The sequence below is a fragment of the Macrosteles quadrilineatus genome, unplaced genomic scaffold, assembly GCF_028750875.1.
Source record: "Macrosteles quadrilineatus isolate MER2022 unplaced genomic scaffold, UCM_ALF_1.0 Scaffold_13__1_contigs__length_4303367, whole genome shotgun sequence".
NCBI classification, from domain to species: Eukaryota; Metazoa; Arthropoda; class Insecta; order Hemiptera; family Cicadellidae; genus Macrosteles; species Macrosteles quadrilineatus.
This window is the reverse complement of record NW_026542606.1, coordinates 510,975-538,763: the sequence shown is the minus strand read 5'-3', so window position 1 is coordinate 538,763 and position 27,789 is coordinate 510,975. Positions and strand designations below refer to the sequence as shown.

Here is a 27,789-nt window from a genome sequence, read left to right as displayed (position 1 = left end):
TTTGTTCCAGTATTACCCACGCAGTGTTACGCAAAATATCGAAAAAGACGACCTTTGTCCTCAACCGCAAGGTAAGTTACCAACAATAAAATGTAGTCACTCTTTGGTACAAATATCTTATACATTAAAATTATATCCATACAATCTTATAAGTTTGCTTGAGGTATTAAAAATGGCAAACATAGATTGGTCAGTTTTAATGTCTTTTTTTATACGTTCTGTATCAAGAAAATCACCAAAAACAATAAAATATGCATGTCCTGGTCACTAGACTCTTTTCATCAGTTTCTATTATACATAAATATATTACGAAAAACCTTAACTTCGTTTATTTAATCTTAGTTTGTACTTTTTATCAAGGTCTGCCCCACCGTCGTTATTATAGTTACTCTTTATGACAGTAATTAAAAAATCTGCACAACAATAATAATAGTATTATTCCTATAAAGTTTCCTAATGTTTGTTTTGTTTTTAAAAATAGTCCATTAATATTTCATGAAATATGTTAGCTACGGCAATATAGTTTACATTTGGTTTTACATTTAGTCTCGTAAATTAATTACCTTAAGATCTATTATTGCCCTTCCCTAAGACCCAAACCTCGTTCCAACCTTGTTCCACCTTTCACTAGACAATAATCAGCGATAAGACAATCAAGTCCCGCTAAAGACATAGAGGCAAATCTTCTCCGTCAGACGTCACTAATCACGTTAATGCGTCTCCTATTAACATTAACAGAAGGAATTGATTGAATGGGTCACAATTGTCGGTGAATGGACGCTGATGAGTGAGATATCGAATCATCGCGGCTGTTTGGTCGAGCCCCGGGCACGGGGAGGACTACCCGCCAAATACAGTCTCGTTCCCACCAAATATTTGGCCGCCTGGGGGATCCTCCTCGTCTTTCGCCGTCTCGCTTCTCTCTGTGATGTTAAACTGGCGTGTAACGTGATTTTGGGGATCTGTTTACTTTTAGCTGGAGCGGCTATAGCTATATCACTTCGTAAACGTCTTTTTTAGAGAGAAGAAATGTTTTAAGTAATTAAAAACGTAGTAAACTTGAGGTATCATTTGCATAATCATTTATTTAAAGTCGGGCTTTACGTAGAACAATCTGTATGTTCATACTTTGAAAGTGGAACCAACCGTCTGGGATCAGAGAGATTTTATTAAATGGTCATGGCTTAAGAAACTGCTTATCTTACAATTATAGCAAACTGCAAAAGGCATCAATCTCATCTCACGCTTATTTTCGATGTACACTTTTTTGTCAAGATGGGGATCCATGTCAAGCAGGGTTATTGGCATGAAAAGTTATTCGTTTTAAACCTATTTGAGGCTCTTAATCAAATAATCTCTACAAACGACATACGCCTGTTTTTACTCAGTCACATATAGATTTATTTTATTAAGTAAATGGTCATACAGCTTAATGGGACTCAAAATTGCCTCGACCCAATGACGCAATTGATGTTACCCGTCCTAATATGCAGTATTAGTGAGGTAGACTCGTAAGCATGATTCAGCGAAAATATACATTTGACAATTTTAAAGACTACTGACCTATATAGCTGTAGACACCCCAACTACATGGACAAGCTGTCACCATTCTTATATTTAAAAAAGATGTAGCTGATTGAGTTAGTCACAGAATGTGCTAGTGTATAAAATTCTATTTTAAACCTAATTTTTTGTTGCTGGCCAGGTTGATGGGTCATAACAGTTGCTATAGCTCACCATAAGTTATTCCATTAGATTGACTTTGTAAGAGATTTCGTGTATTCTACAGAGTTTAGTAGCAAACTGTCGACGGCTCACATCAACTACGATGACTTCGGTACAAAATCTGGCGACAAATTTAACATGTAGATGGCTTGCACTCTATGCAGAATTTATTACTGATTACAAAATGAAGTTTGATCCCAAATCGTGTTGGAGATTCCCAACATTTAAGAAAATTTACTTAAACTAACAAACTATAAACACTTAAATATTTATCTTCATTAACTATATTTAATATAAACCCTCAAATCCATATAGATAAGCAACTCAGTGGTCGCGCCCTAAATGTTTACCAGCGCTGCATTCAAGTCGTATTGGTGTAGAACAACGGCATGCTCAAGCCTCAAGTATGGAATCTTACCATCTGCCATAATGGAGGGTACATTCCGTTGAGCGGGTAAGACAATTCCCCCTCCCAAAACTGAAACTTGGACTGGCCATGCGGGCAGCCCTTATTTACTCGCCATTTTGGATGTTGCAGTAACGATTGTTTCAAGTTGACATAGCCGTTGACCCCCCGGTGAGTGCAATTATTCCACTAATGGTTTCTGCCTCACGCCCTCACTGACTCGTCTTGTTACCGTACGTCTTTCAATTTTTATGTCTTTATAAGATGGGTGTTAAATATTGGAGATGTACTTGAACATGGATAAGTTGTTTGTGTTAAAGTAAACGGAATGTTGAAATATTATGGTTTTAACATTTTGATCAATATTTGTTCTCTATTAACCTTCAGTTATTGATTTTTTAAATTATTTTTCATACTATTTTTTCAAATTTTTAGCGAATTTCCCTATAGGGAAGTAGCTATTACCGTAGGTCTTATGGTAACACTTAGGCCCGGGACCGATTTACTTTTTCATTTTGATGTCCCCAGAGGCCAAAAACACCATTTGTTCAAATTTTTATATATGTATATATATATATATATATATACATATATATAGATTTATATATATATATATATGTGTGTCCGTGAACACGATAACTTGAGTAATTTTTATCCGATTTTGATGAAATTTGGTTTAAAGGTGTAAGGCGGGATAAACTTGAATGAGTTCGCGATCCAGCATGATCGGACCATGGGAACAGGGTTTTATGGGGGGTTTTATGGGGTAAAAATTGGTTTTTCTCACTTTTGACCCTCAAAACATAAAATTTCCCAATTTTCCTCTAAACCTTCTTAAAGAGCTTAAAAAAACAAACAATTCAGTATATCAAAGTGTTTTTGTACGGTTATTGGTTACGGAGAAAACTAAAAAAATGGTCAATTTAAAATTCCCATGTTATTCTTATGGAGAATATTGTAAAATGTTGTAGTTTGCTTGGTTATGGATATCTTTTGATCAAACTTGGCAAATATATTCATTTTATACTAAGGTATAATTATTTTACTTAAAACACACACTTTATTAGTTTCCTTGTAGCAGCAAACCTAGGTACTTGTTAAACCTAATGTTATTTAAATGGATCAATTGAAAATCAATTCAGCCAAATGGAAATTCGCTAAGACGGCAGGTTTGCTGCGGCGGGGGTATTTAATTACTCGAACCATTTCAGGTTTTTTTGGTCTTCTTTACATGTAAAATTTAAAACTATAAAAATCAATTAAATTAACTATAAAACCACATATTGAATAATGGATTATTGAAATTAACCCAAAAAAGTGAGAAATGTGTTATCACAGTAGAATTTGTATTTATGAAATGTAATATATCCTGAAACAGTTTCAATCCAATGCAATCTAGTCAAAAAAAATAATGTATTCTTTAGGTAAGACAATGACAATAATCATCTATAATAATTTATTTTGAATAGGCGTGTAAGTAAAATTTAGCAGCACCATAAAGTAAAGGATGTGATGAAAATTTGGGCCATGATTTCATGTCTTTTGATTTTGACAAATGAAGGTTAATAAAACTCTATTTTACTTTATAAACACGTTACGCTTTAAACACAGCACAGATTAGTTAAGTCCTTTAATTTAATCATATGCTATTACTCGTGGCTTGAATTACTTCTTATACGAACACCAACTTGTAAAAGTATTCTTCAGAGTTATAAATAACATTCTTTCCCACTGTGTAATATTTTTATTACAATCAAAACCGTTATACATCGTTAACAGTCAATACAAAATCAAACAGTTCACTTGCCGCTCCAAGCCAGGGTTTACTTATTAAACAACAATCGCCCAACAATAGTGTGGTCTGTAAACACGTCAAGCTGCACAACAACAGCTGTCGAACAACAGTCAGCAGACTGACTAATCGCAACAAGAGTCCAACAATACAGGTAATTAATGCGAACTGGCCACCTTGTACAAGTTGGCCTCTAAATTGTTGGCCTCTAAATTGGCACAAAGGCCGCCAATAGAGCCTGGTTATTACAGAGTAACTTATTTATGAGCAAACTACAGCGCGGGATTTGGTCTGCAATAATGTATCGGTTTGTCTAAGAGGGTGGCCTTAGTGGCTTAGAGAGATATAAATATAAACATCCCTCTGTAAGGGTGGCTTACGAGCGCTTTAGACGTCTTTGCCGCGACACCTAGGGTGTCTTGAGGTAAATACTACCTTCAGGGAGGTTCGTAAGTCAAGTTAAGGGTGGTTTTGCATTTTGTAGAGTAGTATGATATTATAATTAGCATATTGAAATAATATTTTACCTATCAAACACTTTAAATTTTCTAATTTCTCAGGATTGTATTAAATATTTTAAAATATGGACGTCTGTTTGAACTATAACACAGCAATGGATACACAGTCTTAAGTGACTTTCTTAAAACATACATCACTACTAAAAATAAAGCACCTTTAAAAAAGTTTAATTTATATTTATACTTGATGACAGCATTCTTTGACTTGCATGTTACAAGCATACGAAATGTTAAATACATATAAGTCATTTCAGAAACATTTACAGTACAAACATTGACAAGTTATTTAATAGGTAGAATCCAAAAAATCTAAATGTTATATAACAAGCATGACTGATGTTTATAATAATAAATTTTTTGGCGCATGGATTTTTTTAAATAAGCTACGAGTTAAACTGTCACGAGATACTAAATTGCAATGTAGATTGCAATGTATCGTAATGCATGCCAAAAAATACTAGTGAGAAGTACCTGGCGGACTTAGTACTGTACCACGCCACCACGGGTCTAATTGTAGGACTAAATAAACGTATATTGAGGAATATTAAAGCAATTTACAGATCATATGAGAGTGATTTCCAAATCACACAAGAGCGAGCGGGATGCACGCGCCACACAACAGGTGGGTGAGAGAGCAACCCTTTTTAAATATTTCACGACCCGGGAAATGCGATCATCGCCATTTTATTATGCTTTTGTAATATTCACGCCACGTCGACTCGTATAACCCTCCTTTTCCTCCTCATCTCACATCGGTCGTGCGTTTACAAGAGGCCCAAGCAGCCATTTAATAATTTGAGCAATTTATACGTTGTTTGTATATTTATGGTAAAACTCCTTTATGCCGTTTTTACAGGTGATGTGGCCAGTGAAATAGTTGAGGCCAACTGATTTGGTCCCATTTGAAAAAGAAAAACAATTTCATCATCAGTCACGCTTTCCAGGGTTTTTTGTTTAAAACCTTTTAAATTTTAGCCGTATCATGGTACAGATTATACGTAATAATAATATGTTAAACAAAAAAACATCTTTAAGCTACATGTTGTTCACAAATAGTTGAAAAGGTGTACTGTAAAAATAAGAATCATTTTCAACATTTCAAACAGGAGGAGAAATTTTAAATTTCACTGGGGCATTATATTTATGAGCCTAGTTAAAATGTTAAAGGTTAAAGGTTTATATTTTTATTCAATTTTATTATCTTAAGGAGTACTTACAAGAAACAAATATCGCATAAAACTAAAACAATTGCATCTAAAACCACACAATCAATAAACTAATCGTTAGTATGTGATGCAATTTTTTGAATTTACTATCAAAACACAAAAAACATTATAATTTTTAAAATTTATAAATCAACTAAACGAAATATTAATCAGGCAAATTTTTTTCTTATTCTTTTGCCTGTAATCTCTCAGTTAATATAATCAGTCCTACAAAATCCTAATTGTTTTCAGAACTCCAGTTAAAGATATTTTTAAAAGAACCTCTCCATCCCTGGTTACTTATTACATTATACTTGGCTTTTCCAAAAATACCACTGACTTTGGATCGCATGCACATATGACGGATCAAAAGATTCAGCTTTTCAATATTTGTTAAATGTTGTAAGTAAAACCACAGGTATTATTTAATTAGTGGATTACTTGTTATTTAATTAGTTGGTTTTACATGCATTCCTAAAATTCCTCAATTCGCATTTCTGGATCAAAGATAGATAACTGGACCCTATGGTAAGCTGTGAAAATCGAAGGGTGGGGAACGGACAAACAACAGTGAGGGAGAAACCGGAAGAGGAACGGCCGAAGTCTGTCTGACTTCCGGTCCACGTTCCGCTGCTCCGTTCCGGCGTTCCAGAGACAATATGGCGAGCAGCGCGTCAAGATGTGCTCCACTGGTGACATTGTTGGAGACATGGGTTTCAGCTTTACTGATCATTCAGAGTTACTCAGCGAGTTTGTGAAGGGTTAGATAACAATACGTATCGGAAATTTGATTTGAGGGTGTTTCATTAGAGGGGAAGAAACTTCAATAAGTGTTTCTTTTTGTTTATTGGAAATTTATAAAGGTAGAGATTTTAATTAAAATTTTAAATACTCTGATTAGTAACTTTATGCGTCATAATAGGGAGGATTGGGTCGTATTGAAGTAATATTACAGATTAGGTAACCAATATAGGGTGTCGAACTGAAAGTAGTTTTTTAGTTAACATACAAAAGTTCAATTTGTGAATTATGATATTGTTGATTTCATATTATCAACACTTTATCCTGAGCTATTATATCATCTCTACAACTTGAGGTCACTGGCAACATAATTTTCTTATTTCAGTATTAAAAATAGGTCAGTAGATTCCCTCTTATCCGGACACCTTTTAACCGGACATCGGTTTAACCGGATTACAATCGGCAGAAATGACATCTCTTTAACCTGACAAATTTTATCAGCATATTGGTTTAACCGGACTAGATTGGCAGGAAGTGGGTGGTACTGAAACGACCGTTCTCTTGGTAAAGATTTGAGACCAGTGATCACGTGTCTAAATACAATGCTCTCCTAAATTTATTTCAAATATCACAGTAAACGGTCCGTTTTGACGAGTTTTTGTGGACGTCAGGTTAACCGGAAAACCGTTATCCGGATTGGCCTCGGTCCCGAGGAGTCCGGATAAGTGGGTGTCTACTGTATTTGTAGATTGAAGATTTAAGTATATTAACCACACTTGAAAATATCGTGAATTATAAGAGTAGATTTCTATCTCTAGATTGGGATGAGGTGAGTTTACACATATATTGCCAATATGTTTGCTATTACTCTCCAACTTGTTCGCGTGTTTTAAAAGTTCGTTCGAAATTCAAGGAATTTTATATTTTAAAAAGTTAACAATATTTTACAATGCAATATTAATAACAATGTATAGATATTTATGATGAACCAAGCCCTTACACGTTTTTCTTTCAATAATTTGTCACATTTGAATAATATAACTTTCAAAAGTTTATCTTTATTCATACCATATCCCGAAAAAAACTATTTCTACTCAACCGATACGTATTTTAACAATCATAGAACACGACGAAGTACAATGATTTCGCATTTAAATAAAAATATTCGTTCTCCTGGATGATGTAAATCCCCCAAACATGTTCCCATAAATATACTCTTTAAACCGATATTAAAGCCCAAACGAACGCCTAAATAAGCCAAGGAACATCGAAATTACGCTCACCAGCTTCGGGGATAAAAGCCTATATATTTTATGATTACGAGTATAATGAGAATCGCAATACGGGGACGGTGCATGCGAAATGAGTAGGATTTGAGTAACCGATATAATCGCCAGTAAATTACATCCCGGACCGGGTCGAACGAAGCTGGAGTTTTGGATGAGAAAAAGGTTCTTATTTAAAGAGCTTTTAAATTAGTTGTGGTAGGGGGGGTGAGATCACATCTAGGATAACTTATTTACTTGTTTCGCAAACACGTATAGTTTTCGCTAACACTTATAGTTCTTTGAAATATTCTAACTGGAAACAATTAATTATTATAATCAATACTGTCCAGCTTGAAAAAGCAAATTTACGAGGACTACTTGAACTTCTTCCTCCCACATCAGTTATTAGCATTCTTGAAAGTGTTTATCGTTTTAATTGTTTAAAGCTACTGCTTTTTTCGTTGTGGTGGATAGGTCCAAAGCCTACCCACGATTTAACCTAACGGCGAGTTAACTCCAAAACCCGAATCATACCTATTCTAAAGGGTTTTAAGTAGAAAAATAGTTATGCATTCCATTACGTTCCAAAATGACAAAGTTAGATTTTGTTAGTGACAACAATGCATTTTGAGAATGTTGATATTGGTATTATTGAGCTTAGGTCAGCTTACCACAAGTTCATAGTCCTATCTGATGAAAAATAAAGCAATATTAGCTTTAGATGACAGTTTTGTCATAACATTTTTACCCTAATTAATATTCAACTAAAATGCTGTATCGTTGAAAATGCAGATGATTTATTTTTGAATGTTTTCACTCAACTCTAACCAAGAAAGACCAATTTCCTTGGAATCCACACAAGACGCGTCACAACCACAAACTTGACAAGATTAGGGGCAAAAATCCACGCCGAGACAAAGACAAGTAATTCAGAAGATGAAGGGAGTTTCCTAATGAAGATTCGAGGCTGTATTATCGTCTGAAAACAAGGCACAATTCATTCTGGCTGCGGCAGCCCCATTTCAATAATCAAGAGACTCACTTTTGAGGGCTGCTTTCGGGCGGGAGGGTTGGGGGTGTAAACGAATCTGAGAAGAGTGCAGTCTGTCAGGCTCCGAGGAAGCGGTGTTCGTTTTGAATTTAATCATTCCTGAGGAATATTTGGTTTGTAATTAATATTAAATATTCACCGCCTCTCGGAATTGGGGAAATCCGAGGTTCGGATGGTTGTCGGTTACTGACAATGACAGCGAGTTCGCGCCTTAAATGTTTTTGATGGTTTTGTTAATGACGGCTGCAAATTCAGGATTTTGGGGTAAGAGATTGCTGAATACTTATGCTGGACGGATTTAAAACTGACAGTTGGTCTTATTTCGCAAAGTACGAAACATACCGTTGGAAAAGAAAACATTAATACTGTGAATTTAAACTTGTTCTTAAGTATTTTTTTACGGACTACTGCTGTTAGTATTAGTTGTAACAGTTGTATTATTAGTTTTAAGTATTACAGTAGTTAGTATCCAAGGGTTAAACTTGGATGAATTTGAAAGACTCTTTAAATATACTCGGGAACACTAAATCTTACGAACAAGGAGATTCAGTTTTATAGTAACATTTAAGTAATTTTCCAGTAATTTGGTAGTAAAAACTACTTGTAAATTAGCGTCACGAAACATTCATTAAACAAAAGAAATAAACTATACATATGTTTTAGTCATACATTATAATGCTTATACACAAATAGTATTTAAGGACATTATCAGTGTGAGGTAATAATTTTGCCGCCAGGGTGACAGTCTCTTGACGTTATGATAAACTCACTGATTGTGTCGTAGTAAAGCCGCAATTGTAGAGTTAATTATCAAAAGCAGTCGTAATTGTTGACATTCACTCTCATACGTCGCGTCGGTTGAGGATAATTCCTTTACAAAGGGCTACATGTTAACGGCCGCTTCTGGGGACAAAAACACACTCACTGTAACATGTGTAATTAATCATCCTGCTGTGTGCGAATATTTCTCTGGAATTATACTGTTGGTAATGTAAAAATGTTATACTTTAAAGGAAAGCATTTTGGAAAATAAGGAATATTTAAAGAAATTAGGTTTTATCAAGTCAAAACTTATTAAGTCTAATAAATTTTAAGTAAAATAAGAAAAATTAAATATTTATTTTCATTGTGCAAAAAAGCTAATTCATGCCCATCACTCATCCTCTTTACGAAGTAGGAGATATATAATCAATAAAACTTAACATGCAAGTATAGTTTGGCATAAGTTTATTTTTACTTGTAGGCTACTTACTAATAGTCAAAGTGGTAAGACTTTTTAGGTTTCCCCACAGTGCTCGTAAGGATTACCAACAAAGAAACTACTCGAATAGACTCTGCCTTCAAGTTCCTTGAAAGATATCTAATTACAATAGTTTATATTCTCATGTAATCGTTTTATCTATCATATCCTTAATAATCTGAATGAATTCTTGGTTTATTTTACCAACCATAAAACCACTTAACCAAAATTCCCACGTAGTAGAAAAGCAATTTCATCGGGACCACACCAAAATCGACAAAGCCACCACGAAAAGACGCCCCAAGAAGCCTTTGCCCCCCCCCCCCTCCCCAACATTGTGGTTTGTGGCCCACTAAGAATATGCTTTGTGTGATTTGCATGTGCATAATTACCAGAGACCGCATCCCCGTCGCCATGGCAACGTTCTGTTTGTTTACAGGTGCCCAAATTATTCCTTTGTACCCCGTAGGCGCCCTGGCGGACCTAATTTGAGAGACCGCATTTCTGATTGCCTGCCCTTTGATTTCTATTTTGATTTTGATTCCAATAAGGAAGGTCCGATTGATGTCGGCTTTGATTTCCAACTGTAGGGATTCTCGGGTCAGAGGTAGCTTAACCTCGTTAAGAAACCATCGAGGTTTTAATCACTTGAGATCCAGGTGGATCAGGAAAAGTTCCCCAAGCAATGAGCGCTAGACTCTTTATGTAACTATACTGTTAAGAACGAGTTAAAAATGAAACAAAACAATCAAGAGAAAAAGTTCAGACCTAATAATTAATTTATAAAATTTCGTTATTAATGTTAGTTAGTTTTGTAAAGTTAATACAGTATCATAGCTTGAACGAATGTGTTTATTTTTGTAAATATGTCTAGCAATCGAAGGCGCTGGTAGGCAATATAGGTGCTGCCTCTACATTGCATCGTATCTCGTGAAGGGGCGATGCTGCGTTCCCCGTGGGTTTACTCACTCATACCTTGTGTACGCTGCTACTTGGTATACAGTAATCTTATAATGTTGTTTTTTTAAATATATACATATGCATATTTTCATTCAATCCAAACTCAGATATTCATACATTATTTTCATTAATTTTACTTAATTTAATTTTAAAAAAATCTCATTTTACATTCATTTTAGACTTAAAAATGTAGCATAATCTAAGTTACAATTATTTTGTTATTTGAAGTAAGAATAAGAATTCCGATTATTTAAAGTAAACTTGTTATGCCACTACAACATTTAAAGTTAATCCTAAACATTTTAAGTCAAAGCTATTCAAATACTTAAACTAGCAACGTTTTGTATTCAATCTCAAATCCTTCTTCCACTTTAACAATATATGTAAATCTGTTACCTCTCATTACAGTGTAGATAAATCCAAAAACAGCTATCGCAGTAATTTGTAATACTACAATTTAATAAATTGTAAAGTAATTTTGTGACTTAAAGTGAAAACCAGTGTTATAATCTGGTGTAAAGCGACGCGCCGACGGAGAGAGGCAGATTGCAAAACGAGATAATCAGGAAACAGTCGGTAAAACCCCTAAAAACCATCCGGGCTGAGCATTATCTGTTGACGCAGCGCGCCCTCCGTGACAGGGTGCTGCGGTCTTTCATTACAATATACACCCCCCACCCTCAGACACCTGAGCAGTGAACACCTCAGCAAATGCTCACTTTGGACTATTGTTGTCTCATTTGGATACACTTCCACTGTAGACAACCCGGTCTGTTTTTTATTTCTTAACATTAAATGTTGGCCAAATTAAATCGTGATTATTCCTGAAATATGTATTAACACTATTCGTGCGGTCGACATGTTTGAACATAAAAGTTGCATTTATTTCAATGTTAAGCAATTGCGGGAATTCCCGTCATCAGCACCCAACGTGTTAAACATTGGAAGCAAATTCTGTAGGTGTGAAAAATATTGGTTGGTTTTTATTCTAAAAACTGATGTTAAACTAACTCTTCTCCAAATAATTTAAAATGTTTCAAACAAGTTTCAAGTTTATTTAATTTATCTTAAAATTCACTACTTAGTACTGTACGTTACTATTCTAAGCCTTTTTATCAGCATGATATTAAAAGTTTGAAAATCTATATGCTGTCATCAAAGTTTTCTTTGTTTGCTTATTTAGAATACGTAAAAAAATATTCTCGTAACTAGAATAAATAGTTACCATTAATTGTTTACTTAGACGGAGCTATTACAGTTTTATGATAATAATTGTATAATGTTTCAGGGATAAATAACCGTAACGCATCTCTTTTCAAAAGTTTTGAGTTTTTTTAACTAAAACAATACGTAAAATTTACAATTTATATGGACTTACTTTGTTTTTGTATGGTTAAAAACACCTGATCAAAGCAAATTTTTCCATTTAGTTTAAAAAGTATATATCTACTCATACCTAACCATCAAGTATAAACTAATTTCATCCAAACAAATCACGGTTCAAAACCACATCGTAACGACTTGTAATACACTACAAAGGATTGTTTTACACTTTACTTTCTCAGGGGGAGTATTTTATATTAAGTGGAGGTGCAAATGAACATTCTCGTTGAAGCAGTTACACGACGCCGGAACTCCACCAACAATCGTCCGCCGTGGTGAAACTGTGTATTGTAAATGAGGCTGGAACAAGGTTATGGAATTAACTAGCGAAGAAACAAGGCGATTCAATTAATTGACAAGCTAAGAAACAAGGAAGCAGCACCTTTAGGTTCTACAGGGCAAGAACCCGAATCGGCATGTTTTATTCACCTGTATTAAGTTAGCTAGGATTTTAATTCGGGTACTTGTGGTTTCTAAGTATGTGAACTAAGGGATGTTAAAATACAAAGGACAACATATAATGCCCACGCGTAAAAAAAAGAATTACACACTCATGAACGCTTATAGCTCACACTCTACAATAAACCTAACTATAGAAATAATAAATGCTCAAATAAATATTGCAATACATATTTGGATATAGATAATCAACCGTAAATGTTACACTTCATTCTTCTGTTAAAGTTCAGTTTTAGGATATAAAATCGTTTCCTTTAAATAAGTCACTGAAAGAGTGTGCGTTGTTATCAACTAAGAATTTATTTCTAAAATGTCTCTAATCTTAAGACAATTTATTGAAAACCATCCCGTATTCTATGACTCTATTAAGTAAAACAAATCACAGAACTAGTAAATTCCCCCTTGGACATAATAATATTGATACAGCTGGTTCATTCAAATTGGATGTCTACTTCAGTATCCAAATTCAATTCAATCCACCAATCAATAAACTCTTTTTTCAATATTAGTACTCTGTACATAGAATGGTGTCAATATAATACTAAGATACATTATAACCAAGATTGATTAATACTAAGGCTGTCAAAACAAAATATATAGTTATATGCATGAAAAGAAAACAGAACTAAAAACTTTCTTTACACATAATTTTTACATGGGAATTGTGTGGCTGAATGACTGGATTTACTGTCAAACCTTTAATAATTATTTTCAATAACTCTTATAAACACGATCACAACAATATTAATAGATAAGATACTTTACTTTGTTTTGTTATCTTTTGTGTACATTTTGAATAGGGAATAAACAGTGTTATTGCGAAATATCAGAGTAGACGGAACGTATGATTTGCATGATGCCGTCTTATTGACACAGTATCAAGTTAGACGAGTCAGTAGTTGAGAGAAGCGCGAAATTAAACCACCTTGATCCAATGTTTCAGTTACGCCTACGCCGCCGGCTTAACCGTGCAGGTTAACTAACTACGCTGGAGATTACGCTGAATTATTGCTCAAACATATCTAATTGTGTCGAGCGCGCGCCTTGCGGAACTCCCTTTAGTGTCATGAGTAGTAGTGAAATGAACGTTCTGGAGAATCTTGCGTTTTTTGGACAAATGTTTGAAATCTTTAGAAATATGCGACCAAAACTTTTGTATATGGTTAGTCTGGATACCTCTTTTTCCTTGAACGTGTAAAACTAGATATTTTCATAAGAACAACATACATTTAGTTATAGTTTTCCAATATTATGCCCATCTAAAATTAAGTTACGTAATTGCAAAACAAAGCTAAAAGAATAACTAGCGTTGGAGAACGATACTGAATGTTTACTTCTACTATGTGTGTATTTGCTACTGGAATACGTTATATTTAAATATTACTACAAATGCTCACCCAAACATTCGATTCATTACATATATCGCTATTTCGCATAATTATGCTGTAAAACTATGGTCAGTACAAACACGAAGATTACGTTCACATAGTATATATTTTACGTATCGTATTTTAATATTACGAGAAGAACTCTACACAAATAGAATATCTTGTAGACACCACCAAGCAAGCAAAAAACGTATCGCCAGAATTACATAATTAATTCACAATTCTGTAATAGCTATTTTGTTAAATATTTGCTTTATCATGATACTTTAAACTTAACTAACTTAACTTTAAATAGAATGCAAACCCTCCCAAAGATATTGTTCCATCCCATGCGATTCATTAGGAAAGGGTTTCTTAAACGCTGCCATAGTAGATACTAACTGCAATACCGCTGACCCCTAATGTGCCGTTATGCTGAAGACAAGATGTTGCCTTATACCCACAACCGCAGTCACATCTAGGGTCTACAAATGACTCGAACGTCTTCTCTCATGATAGCATTATAACCATTTATAGCCCTAAAGGGTTAGAGCCAGACAAAAGTCCGTAATTTGTACAACGAATTTGTAATCAGTACCTACGTTCGATTATAATTGAAATTGGTAAAGAGCATTTATATTTTTTTTACAACAGGGGTATGGCTGGACTAGTGGTCATCTGTCCTCGAGGCCCCAGGTTCAAATCTCGCTTACAACCAATGACAATTTGTTGTGTGATAATGATGTGTCCATTAGCAACTAAATCAACGTAAATGGTCTATATTATAAATTGATATAATTTTATTAGTAATAAATCATATTTTAGTTTAGTCATACCTTCCAGTAGCTTTTTTATAGTCAAAACAAATTTGCAAAAAGTATACTCAGCAACCAGCGATCGTAGTTAGAGAGAATCGACTGATTGGTAGATTTTCCTATACACAGCACGTCTACTTGTGAAGTAATAAGATTCTAAATATAATTAATAATTTACATAACTTAACAACGTTTAATAAAGGTGACTTAAAATACTACAAGATAGAGCATAGTCAATAGTGTGAACCCAGCCTGTCTTGTTAAAGTGGCAGAAACGTCTCTGAGAAAAAGTAAAGGTGGAGCAGTTCACATGTGACCCACGCACTCTCGATTTATCAAGTCAATTTGATTCTTGTCAATAAGGGGTTGGCGACACTGCTAATGGTTTTATAACGTATTTCAGGCTGGCAAACATTACGGATTCACCCGCGCGAACTTTGTCCCACACATGGCTCCGCAGTCATTGTATTTCCATTTACGAAAGTAAAATAAAGGCGGGAGGCGGCGGAACTCGGAAATTTGCATAGACCCAGCTGCGCTTCCCGCGGAAATTTCCGGCTTTCCCGCGCTCGGCGGAACTGTTAATGCCGTGTCATATGCGTTACATTGCAATCGTACATTCGAAGGCTCAGCTATCTTATGGTAATAGGATTAACCTCTCGCTTTCTCAGTGCTTTTTGCTTGGTAATGTATTATTTGTAGAGTTTTAGATGAGTTGTTAAAATGGTAATGGAATTGTAAAACACAAGTTAAAATATTTGGATACATTATACAATACATTTAAAAATAGCTTGTTGTTGCTTGATTTGTTTAAAGTAAATTGTACATCGTACATTGTACTGTTTTAAAACCTTATTGAATTTTTTTATTCCATACTGCATCGTTTAATGTTATTGAGCTAGTCTTCAACAATCAATGTTAAGTAAAAGTTCCCATTTAATAAAGAACTAGAAGTTTTATCTAATGAAACAACAAAATAGAAGCTGTTCATTTATCAATACAATCTGAATAACTGTTATGTTTGAAACTTTAAATTATTTTATTGAACTATTCACAAGGACATTATTTAAAGGTATTTCAAGGGGGGCACTATTACTCTCTGTCGTTATGATCTCAGCCTTTCACTACTATTTTAAAATGTAAAATGTCTAAATATTCTAAGAAAACATTGGTTTTTATTTTGCTGTGAAGACTGAATGGTAAAAGTAACCAGAACAATGCATGCATTTATAGTGTCTGAATAAAGTTAAAACTGCTTGAGCAACTGATCAGCTGATATGAATATGGTTACACTTAAGAAAATGTATTCGTATGTATGGAATGGTCTTCTTTATTCTCATACGCGACTTCGGTGCGTACTCCCAGTTAAAATCTAGTGTTTTTGTTGCAGTAGTATAAATAATGAGAAACATATTTTTTTCAATTACCACTCATATAAATCAATAAAACTACTACTACAAATAAAAAATAACAAAACAGACTGTAATATTTTAATAAATAAAATAAAATAGAGATGTAAGTTTTATTTTAATATCAATTGTAACAAGACTCAAGCTATATTTCTATGCATAAATTTACAAAGACAAACTATTACATTATTGTATATTATCTGTTGGAATACAAATATAATATAAATTTGAATGTTTCAAAAGGTAATTAAAATATGACACAAGCTATCTCCTTGTCGACCCTTTACCCTTAGGCATCCAGGGAAGGGAGCAAGACGCCCTTCAGCACGATAACAGTAATGTCTCTGACGATAACGTTAACGATTAACTATAACGTTAACGATAACTGCGGCAATAACGACATCTGTCTTACCGCATTGCAATGATCAATGGATGGGTTAACAGTCACAGGCCAAGATTATTGGCATTTAACCTTAATCAACACAGCTCAGCAGAGGATCGTATTTACTGGTGTTGTATCAGCGAATAGTTCCAAGTGTTTCTTTTTCTCAGGCTGTTTCTATTAGAATTTATTAAAAATTAAATCTCATCCAATATGCTAGTTATCAGGTATTTTAACAAGTCTAAAGATAATCCTTATTAGATCACCCCCAACTAAAGTGAAATACTAAACCTTTGTATGTAAAGGGTGTATGCCATAATAATTTTACAAATAATTTCGAAATTAAGTGAAATTAATTTTTAAATACTCTAGGAAGATTAAGGTTAACATTCTCTTAACTTCCGTGTAAGAGAATTTTTAATGCGTATTAATACAAAAAAGAGGTCGTCCAGTAGTCGAAAACACGAGCAAAAATATCTAATGTACAGACTTCTCTATTTCAACCCCACGCTGTAAATACAACATGTGATTGGACTTTCTTACATTTGTTTAGATTTTTTGTTTATATTTCGTTGTTATTTCGTCACCAATAAGGGCAACCCATAAGGCCCATGTTCATTTGTTAAATTTTTAATTGATTTTTTGTCCTTATTTTAGAGCCTATTTTAATTTATGGGATTCTGTACACCTACAGGAAAATATCTTTCTAACAGTATGCGTAGATTTCCCCAACGATGCACTCGAGCTGAGAAAAACGGTTTTAAAGAAACCTGCTTGCCTATTAATATATAGATATTATTTTTTTCAGATTTTAGTTTTTGTATGCTAAATAAGATCACGGTATTATGCCTTTTCGGAAAATCCATGTTTATTATTAAAGAAGCTTGTTCATTGCTCTTGACGGTGTGTAAAACCTCAGAGTTTAAAACCCTGCCTTATTAGAAATTTCCCTATGACAGGGAGTCATAAAACATAATAATCATGTTTATCCATTCGTAATGGATATTCTAATTTCATTTTAAGCAGTGGTATAACTGTATAACTTGGTTCAATTTTCAAATGTTCTGATGAAACTGTAAAAAGCTGTATACAATACTTTACAGGATGACATGCCAAAAAGTTTCAAAAACTCTGGAATCCAAATTTCAAAATTAGCTCTCGTCCCGACAGACCGATCACATCGCTCTGTATACTTTAGTCTGGGATGCTGCAATATTTGTACCCGTCGCCCCACGCTTAGCCTCCTTAGTGGCTTCTTGAGAGGGATCTTCCTTAATCGGATAAGCCCCCCTTCCCACGCCCCCTCCCCCCCAGGGTGGCGGCACAACGACGTTAAGCTGAATTAACATACAAGAGTTACACCGGAAATAAACTAATGAAATCACCATTTGGGAAGAGATATTGAGAAAGCATCTCTTCGTTATCTTCGGTGTGAGTGGAATCCTTACACTCAACATTACTGGAATATTTGTTACTATTTGTGATCTTTAATAGTATCAAATTAAAAAAATCACTTATATTATTGATTCTACTGTAAACTCCCTTTCATAGAGGACTTCTACCTTTTGTAAAGTATACCAGGTAAAACAAGCGGTTGGGCTGTATAGGCTTTGGTACTATAGTGTAATTTAAACTAAATGTGTGATTTAAGTTCTAAGTTATATAATCGTGTGAATACAATGATATAAAATAAAGAATGACTTGATTTGGTATTCTCACATTTTAAAACAATTTACATTCAGTTTTATGACGATAAACTAAATAGTTTAATAATTCATTTTTACAGCCACAGGATTACGTGAATAACAAATAATGGCCAAGACGTACCTTTTCAAATGATGGCTGACCATAGTTAAGCTCTAATAATTCTCGATACATATGAAGCAAGTTTTACACGCTACATGCTAAGATCTTAACTTAATATTTGCCCAGAATTGACTTTTACTTTTAATTTCACCCCTTACATACTAGACAATCATCAAAATCGTTTACTAAAAATTGCTATTAAAATAGTACTTTGGAGCTACATAATCAAATATTGATATGTAGTTGAATATTTTTTTAACAATCTTTTGGATTCTGCTCATTCTTAGCAAAGCATAAAACGTATTTATAAGGGGAAATGCGACTGTGCATCTGGGTAAACATACTTCAACAATGTATCAATATACTTTACAATTACCTTGTTTAGAGATGGAAAGGTATTCTTCAATGTGAGATGTTTATAACTACAGGCTAAAACTTGATGTTTAATCACATTTACAAACTTTGCGAACTTGGAGCTACCAACAAATTGTGTTACGTTTAAGACTCGTACACTCTGCTGAATGCCTTTAACCCTACCCTAGTACCCTTGCTTGTAAATGTATGCAGTGAATGATATATTGAGATGCAACATGCTTCAAGAATTGTTTGTTTTTATAGGTCGCATTAATAATATTTGATATTGGAAAGAGTTTTATATTCAATACAAATTTTATCAGTGTATCTTATAAAGGATCATTTTTAAAAGGCAAAAATGCATAATATATTATTGTTACTATGTGTAACATTTACTATTAGTTAGGATTCATGTTGGTATAAAACACAACTCACATACATTATTTCAGATATCATGTTATAATTTGCATGTCTAACAGGACACAAATGTCACAGTATAATGACAGACCACCCACCTCCAGGGACATCTCTAATTGCTACGTGTTCTTGTGACACACGTCGGGTCGTCAAAATCATCCCCAAACGATAAATAGCAGCCACTTACAACTCCTTGCCCTTGAGGCCCCGAGGGGGATTTTTTATTCAAAAAACGCGGCATTAAGAGAGCGATCCCTCATTTAGAGCGGCGCTAGGGGCTGTAATCGGCGTTTTTTTCTCATTGCGCGAAGATTTCTGAGCAATCGTGTTAGGCGGTGATTAAAAACTTGATCCCGTCAATGAGTCCTCGGGCTCTTTGACTTTTTTAAAGCTGAACCTCGTCGCTCTCTTTCTTCCTCTCAGGGGTAAAAATCGCATTGTGTCCTGCTTTGTCACTGATCCGTTGATGATTCTCTGAGCGTTTTCAATCCAAACGATCGCCTGGGAAGAATTAATGATTGATCTATGTCGAATTCACACTAGTTGCTTGATATTAAAAGACATTATGTTTGTAATAATTATCTGTGAAGGTCCCTCAGTTGTCCTTTAATTAATATGAGTGTTACAATTAAATAATCCATTAGTAACTTTCAAAAGTTTATACAATGATAAAAGTAAACAATTTGCTAACTGCTATAAAATAAAGTGCAAGTAAGGAGAGAGGCCTGAAGAAATAAAAAAGGTCTTCCAACACATTTAGTTGCAACACGAGTCAGTTGCAACGTTTAAAATAATTCAACAGTTTAAGTTAATGTCTATTGTTTGTAACAAAACATTCCAACAGATTAACTTGCAAACACATGACATGTTAGTAGTGACGATTAGTATTGGAATTTTTCAAATAGTTGAGCCTCTCCAATCTCCATTAAAAATAACTGTGTGTTTGTGTAAGCACGAAACAAACAATAGAATCTGACTCGATACGGCTTAAGAATTTGCGTATAAACTGTATAAGGATAAGGTGAGCAAAATATTATTCTTAAGCTTTATGATGACTATAACTAGTCAACTTATTCAGCCTTGTGATGTTCCTATTTGGTTTTGCAGAAATAAATGCAAAATCGTGGCAAATCGAGCTTTTTAACCAGTTATTGCTAAAAAATATTCAATGTAAAATACGAGTAATTAGCTTTTAAGGAACGTTTGAAGGGATTAATTAGTGGAGGTATCGATTTGTTAGACGAAAACACATCATTTGACATTGAACTATATTAAATTGTATTTTTGTTAAAATTTGCATTTTACTTTACAACTTTGCGTCGGCTAAAACTTCCAAAATCATGTACAATGGGCAACTCGTCCGAAAGAACAATACAAGGGAAACACGCGTCCAAGCCAAGTTGTTAAGTAAGGAAGCCTCTTAGTCGGAGGAATTGAAATACAATAGCTGGCAGTTAAGCAGCAAAGTTGGTGACTTGGATATTTAAGTGGGCCCATTTGATATTCTTGACAGCGCTGCAGACTTTAGACTTAAACTTGTTGTTTGTCCTGGACTAGTTTTGTTTTGCCGGTGTTCGTAGAGTGTACATTTCCTGACGTGCCTTGCGGTGCTGCGGCAGAGTTGAAATACGCCTCTCACAATATGTTGGATCCACCTTAAAGGGTTTACAACTTCGATAGGATTCAAACACACTATGCTGCAAAGTATGTTTAGTATTTATATTTGAGTAAATAGCAGACTTTTCCTCCCTTTACAGAATCTAAAACTTGTACTTTCAACTGTGATATGGAAATGAGACAATATATAAGGATTGGAGACGGTATCATGATGTTATTGGTTGCTTAGTGAACCTTAAGTGTGTTATCATTTCTTTGATGATTTTGAACTCATATTAATTTTGAATAAAATCTTACTAAACGTGTGTTTACTGTAATTTTTTTTTTATTTCGTCCATAAGTATACTGATTATTATTACAGTAGGCTACGGATTGAGAAGGTTAAGATTGACTTACAAAATCTTAAACGCGTTTTGTAAAATTAACTGAAAACATTCAGATTTGTTTTTTAATGTCATGTTATTTATCCCTTCGCACATACAGATTCTAACATTTGAATATCTTAAACTAGCTCATAATGTGTAGCTCTAGCGTACTCTGTTTGCTAACAATAGCACATAATACCATAAATACTATAGAAGTAGCTTAAAAGCTGAAAGTAGTTTTTAAAGAATTAAAGATGTATGTAGTTTGTTGAACCATACTTTAATATAACGTGCTAGTAACAAAGAGGAAAACCAAGGTTAAATTTGGATACCTGACGCATTAAAAAAAGTTGGACCTCTACGGAATCTTTACAACAAAAATACATTCAGCAAAACACAAAAAGGAAACCTCCCAATCTCAGAAGGGGAGAACTCAACAAGCAAAGATTTAGCGAACAAATCCAACGTTTCTCTAATTTAAGGAAAGAAGTAAGTGCGAACCATCCAAGCCTTAATAAGAAGGGCACTAAAACTTTATTGGTTCATTGAGACTTGTAGCGAGGGGAGAAAAAACTCGGGGGAGGAATGAAGCTAATTTCAAGCGATCTAATGAATAATTTGTGTTTGGCGATTTTGAAGTGAGTAATGTGACACACCGCGACATTTGGAAGGGCAACCCTTCTAACGTCGAAATGCGGACCAGAGAAACGCATTTGAGAAATAAAAATAAGGGGGAGGAAATCTGTACGTCACTTTTAGCTCAAGTGCTTTCTGTCCTTACAACTTCCTGAGTGTACAAGTACTTTGAAATGCGTGCTGTTTTCATAATTATTTTATTCAATTGTTCACTGTTGTTACAAAACAAAATATAAAAGTGTTTTTTTTTTCACCGTTGAACACAAAAAGTCCTATAATTTTACTTGCTTCAGGCCTAGAGATAATACAGTTCACAGTACTGAAAATAACTGAAGATTACCCCTGTATTCAACCTTGGCAATCAGTGAATTAAAAAAGTACACAACTGTTTGGGCTAAGGACGCTAACTACTACTGCTATAAATACAGTAAATAAAATTAATAACTATATCCATACACAGGTTACTTATGCTACTAAGTTCAATCTAAGCTCAGTGATTCAGATGTTAGTAAGGTTTTGGTGTGTATAGTCGTGGGTTGTACAGAATAAATTATTACCAGTTAAGTGAAAGTATACTAACACGTATTTTCTATTGAAACTATGAGATTTCGTTTAATTATGATTTGGGTGGTTAGTGTGAACTCTAAGTTCGTAATCTGGCCAGTTTGCACACAACTGCCACAGTAACATTGTTTTCAGGCGTTCACTCATCAGCTAGCATCTCATACTCACAGAGATACAGTATATATATGTATATCGGAAATCAAATATTTCAATGAAACAACTGTGTGTGTGTGTTTGTTATTTCCCTAAGATCATGATATTGGTAAACCATTTTTCGGGTTAATTCGTTAGAAAATCAACTTTTAGAACAAAATTTGTTTTGAATAAAAATATAAACTGTGTATAAAATATACGGTACTGGGAACATTCATTATTATCGATGATTTATTTTCGATGTATCGATAGTTTTTTTTCCATCCGATATATTGATAGTAACAAATTGAAACATATCAGCTGACAAGTACGATATAGGATACAGTAAATAAATATTGTTCAGTATCAACAAACAATTAAAAAAATATCAGCCTATATTAAAATGAAACTGTTCTAAACTAACCTAATATACTGTATATCTAACTTTAAGTATTCTCACCAGGCGATGTTTCATTAAATACATTACTTGATTAAAAGTTGTTAACGAACATGAAAACATATAAAGCAGGTTTAGGAAATTTGTATTTTATACTGACACAGATAACATGTTAGTTTTACAAATATAAAAATATAGTGGTACGATGCTCCACTTTTCGAAACTGTTCTAACATATTTACCATAATGCATTACACATTTTCTAACAAGTTTCTTGGCCCAAACCCGACTCACTCATCTGAACCACTTAAACATTTCTTCTCACTTCCCTATCTTCGCAATTACACACACTCTCACAACTCATAACAACCCCTTTCAACCCCTTATTTTGTTCGAGGCGTTAAAACGGCGAAAATCTCACCCCATGACTCGGCAATATCAAAATGTGCGAAATGAATAACGGCTCTAACACATTATATCTTGGCGGGCATCAGAAATAGTAAATTTTGAGAGGGAAAGGGGAGGTTTTTGGAGGGAGGGTAAAAAGTGGAGCCGAACCGGCGTTTCGCAACTGCCCTTAATTAGTCCACCCTAATGCACGGAAATCAAAAAGGTTCCACTTACACTTTGTGTATTTACATTTTTCGTCTTTCCCAGCCCTTTTGAACCTAAATCACTAACAGGGTAATTGTAATTAAACGGACGCAAATTAATATCTTTACAAATGCAACTCTGAGTGGCCTTTCACATTGACCCAAGCCAATCCGGACTGAACGTTTGAAGACTTTTTGTAATTACGATTGAGTTTAAAGAAAAAGGTTTATCAGACCGGATTAGTTTTAATTTCAGACTTTTGAATTTAACGGAAGATTACACTTGAATAGCTGTATTGAACGTTACTTACAGTTTCGCAAAGTTACGTTTAATTTAAATAATTGGTTGTTGAAAACCTATTATATGAGAGGCGTACACAATTTCCAATTTTTACACGAAAGGAATTTTTTTATAAATTTTCTACATCATTTACTTAAGATGATATTTTAATCTTTTATTATAAGTGTTTTAAACTCTAAACTCATTTTTTCATAAAAAATGAAATTTTTGTTGACAATCTTCTTCATAGCGAAATCAGTACCCAAGTACACAACCTTGTAGCCTTTAAATGGTCAAAACTATCCTTCGCCATAAAAGTATAGGCAAATTAGATAGTTTTATATCAAATAATGTATTTTGTATGTACGTATTAAAGCAAATATTTTTTTTGACTTAGTAGTAAAATAAAGAAAACTACTCGTTCCCCTCGCAAGTCATTTCTTCTCCGTGTACAGATCCCATAATTGACAGGGAGAGCCAATACCAGCAATAGACGACATTAAGCTCGCTAAGGGCTCGGCTGAGACGTTAGGCAGATTACCATAACTGCTGTAATTAAAATACAAATTAAGACTGCTTTGCCCCCGGGACGTTATCGAGCCGATGTCGTAAATTTGGAACGTTAAGACTCTCGCGAAAAACGTCGATAAGTGGAATTCCGATTTCCTCTTGAGATTTTAAAGATTTGTCAGGGAAGTAACATTTTAAAAACATTATCCTAAAAGTATCTTACATCTTGGTTTTGATTTTTTTATTTCAAAAAGCTTATTGAAAATTATTATTATTAATAAGGATACCTAACTTTTAAACAAATTAGCAAAAAAATACTTCCTTTGCTTATGTGGTTGGGTTGTGAGTAAAAACATGTTTAAAAGTTTCGGGTTTTAAAGCTCTAGACGGTTAAGGCCAGACATAGTTTTTAAAACGTGTCAAAAAAGCATTTTAAGATGTTGGATTTCTTGAAAATAACTAACTTTGTACAAATTGAGCCACATATATTTGCTTTACGCTCTCTTAGTATCATACATGAAAATGTATATTTCAATTATTTATCAATAAAATAACTTAATTTTACTCGGTGCGTTTAGTTCACCTAATTATCCTTAAATTGTAGGAATACAACTGAAAGCTGAAAGAATGCGAACCGTTGTCGGTGCTTATTTAATTGTATATTACCTAAACACTATATTATCAAATAAGTTCCAGCAGTATGTCGAAATCTGCAGATTCCATGAAGCTGTATGCCTACTACAACCCTTCTCCATGTTTACCGCCTATAAACCCTTTGTAACCTCTCCTTAGGCTCCACAGCGCCTTAGTCTCGCCTCCTTAGCCTCATCACAGGCTTTACAACCGAATTAAGCGCACATCCTTGAATATTTAACTAACTTTTTCACTGAGGTGATTAAAAATCGCGTTATTAAGAGCCCCAGGGCCTCAGGGAAGCTGTGATCTGCACTAGTGCGAGAGAATTCTGTTGTGAACCTTCATTAGAATTATGTTCTAGCTTAACGCTTCATTATAATTAAAAGGGGATGCAAATTCTTTATATAATCCCTTCAAGTGGCGCTTTTCTTAAGAGATCGTTTTTCTCAATTATGATAACCTTGGGCCTTTCATTGTTATTATGTGAAATAAGCGTTATACGGGTTTCTTACCCGTTCGTTACACCTTGTAGTAACTGCTACGAACAAAACATGCCATATTTTATACATGAAGTTTTCATAATTTTAATTATTATAATATTTGTATCGCTATCATAATAATCTGAAATTCTTGCAAAACAAATAAGAAATTATTTCTTGGTTATAATTTTTATAAATTAAGTTTATAAGATATCTTTCAAATATACTAAGTTTCATGCAAATTTCAATGATATCTTATAAAGTTAGTTTCGAAAAATAATAACTGAGGAATAATTTCTTTCTTACTATAGACCTCTAGCTACCGTGTTCTCCATTTAAATAATGTTAAAAAGTAGTCTTGAACGATTGAACATTGTTTAAATGCTGTTGTTTAAATGAACGAAGAGCAATAATGAATTGTCCTCAATTCCATCGTAAGGTATCAGTTAAACCCTTTTCATCTCAAACACTTGCTTGCCTACAAACAAGAGCAGTAAGTAAGTGTTTTTGCCTGATGATTAGAAGATCTTGTGATTGTACAGTCTCGGTATCTGATGAGTTGAGATGTTTGGACGGCCCCCATCCTCTGTTTGATCCTTACTTTACCCCTATCTTCTAAGCATCGCAAAAACACAAGTTAAACTTTAAACAAGAGTTTGCGTCTTCGTCTTATATCTTGGATTACCTTCCGTCTAATAGCAGTACTAAGTGCCCTGTAAAGTTTTCCTTGCTTTGTGGGGGAGGGGTTGTTTTTTACCAATAATCCTATTACAATCAAGGAGTAATGATTTTTCATATGATAAACAGTTTTTGTGGAAAGTTGGAATTAAATTAAAACCAAGTTTCTAAGTTTCTATAAGCGATTTAAGATTGCATCCCCTAAAAAACTTAAAAAACACTTTTCGGATCAGTCAATACAACTTTTATAATGCACAAAAATGACTGACCAATATATAATATAAGCAGTGTAGGAAACAATATATTGATTAAAATTAAATGTATATGATTAACATTATGAAGTTAATATGGGGTAACAAAGCGTATTATTACCTCCTAGTTAAGCCAAAATTTAAATTTCAGAAAAACATTTTAAAGCAACACAGTGATAACATGTTCTAGTACAAAAGAATTACATTATTGGTCGCGTTATTTCATTGACTTAATATACATAGTTTATTTTAAAATGTAGTACTGTACAAAAGTTGCCAACTCAGTTTAAGCCTTAGAGATGCATTCACTTTAACAAGAAAATATTTAATTCTCACAATTACCTTAATTAGCTCCATAAACCTTTGATATTAATACAAAACAAACGCAAGCAACATTTAATATCTGGGGAAGGACATTGTTGGGGCATCTGTCATAAAAAATTAAATAAAGAAGAGAAAACGAAGGAAGAACGGCGAGCTTTAATTGAAATAGGGTCATTTGCCTGAGAGGACTCTGTCGACGAAGATTGGCTTTTTTAATTTTCAAGAAGGCGCTTTGAGCGGGGACTAGGGCTGCTAAAAGCTGTATGAAGACGTGGTGAAAGGAAGGGAAGGAGGGTCAACAAACAAGAGGGCTTCTAATTAGTTGATTTGTAGAACCCCTGCACTTTGCCGCTAATGCAATCTAAATTTTTGATTCCGCGATCCCACCAAAGGTCAATCAATGGTCCGATTGAGTTTAAATCAATTAGGAGCTCCTCGGGTTTCGGTTCGTCCACTCAACTTGGTCCGGTCCACTTCGTCCACCCACTTTTGGCCGGAAAAAAACTTTTGAAATGCTCTCCTCAAATTTTTTCACCCAGTGCACCCGAATTGACCTCCTCTTGTCTATAAAGTTTTAAAGGATTTGTGCTTACAGTATATGTTTACAAGTTACTAGTATTAGAGCCTGGTTAATATTAAATTTAACGTTTACGTTGATTATCCCTTTGTATCTTTACAAGTAACGACTGTTTTTTTTTAATCAATATTTTTCATTTTACATTTATTATTAAATGTTTAAAATAGAGAATCATTATAGTATAGTATCATAGATTAAAGAGTAAACAGTTTACTTTTTAATCAACGATTAAGTACTCTTCAATCATAGATTATGAGTGGACTACGAACAAGTATTTATCAATTTAATACAAGCAAACAAACTATTAAAGATTGTGACTTTATTCAGACTTTATTCATACACATTAATAAGTTGTAAAACAGGATGGTTTATTTAGGCCAATTTTGATACTGCTGTCTACCACTTAAAAACCTTATACTTACTGAAACTCATATTTTCGTCCTGATATTAGAC

At 34.0% G+C, this 27,789-nt stretch overlaps 1 protein-coding gene across 5 annotated transcripts in view; it reads left to right on the top strand.

The window, feature by feature from the left end:
- LOC129004934 (myelin transcription factor 1-like) overlaps nucleotides 1-27,789 on the top strand; it is a 197,071-nt gene that overhangs the window by 51,824 nt on the left and 117,458 nt on the right. For all 5 annotated transcript variants that reach the window (XM_054433652.1, XM_054433651.1, XM_054433650.1 and 2 more), the window contains exon 2: nucleotides 11-71. The gene's annotated coding sequence lies outside the window, so the exon portion shown is untranslated. The remainder of the gene's footprint in view (nucleotides 1-10; nucleotides 72-27,789) is intronic.